We start from the raw sequence: 596 nt of genomic DNA on the forward strand, positions 1-596 counted from the left end.
CATTGGTTTCGTTCTTGGCAAACTGACCTGGACCACTCCACATGGCCTTTATTGTTCCTGATGTTATTACATGTTCTTCTTTTTTGTTGTTGTTGTTTTTTTGTTCTGTTTTGTTTTTTGTTTTTTTAAGGCAGGGTTTCTCTGTATATCCCTGACTGTCCTGGAACTCACTCTGTAAACTAGGCTGGCCTCAGACTCAGAAATCTGCTTGCCTCTGCCTCCCACATGCTGGGATTAAAGGCGTGCACCACCACTGCCCAGCCTACATGTTCTTTTTTTACAATACATTCACGACCATCAGAAGATATTAATTTCACATACATAGATAGCATCAGGGCCTTCACAGCCACCATAGGTTTTCTCCTCTCTATCCATTATGTTATTATAAAATTCTACTTGATCCCAGAGGAACTTTAGTAGTTTCCCTCGTGGGTTCCGGGGCACAGGAAGGCAATTTTGGGGTTTTTAATTTAATTTCATTTTTTACTTACTCACTGCTCCCACACACACAATCTGTTCCCCATTCCCACCCCTACCTCCTATGCCCCATCCCTTTCTCTGAGTGGGTGGGAGGTCAGAGTATCCCCCAACCCTGG

General features: G+C 43.6%; 1 pseudogene; it reads right to left on the reverse strand.

Annotated features, from left to right (window-relative positions):
* Positions 1-7: 7 nt before the first annotated feature.
* Positions 8-375, reverse strand: LOC116100384 (annotated as a pseudogene).
* Positions 376-596: the final 221 nt, after the last annotated feature.

Source organism: Mastomys coucha, unplaced genomic scaffold (genome assembly GCF_008632895.1).
Source record: "Mastomys coucha isolate ucsf_1 unplaced genomic scaffold, UCSF_Mcou_1 pScaffold21, whole genome shotgun sequence".
Taxonomy (NCBI): domain Eukaryota; kingdom Metazoa; phylum Chordata; class Mammalia; order Rodentia; family Muridae; genus Mastomys; species Mastomys coucha.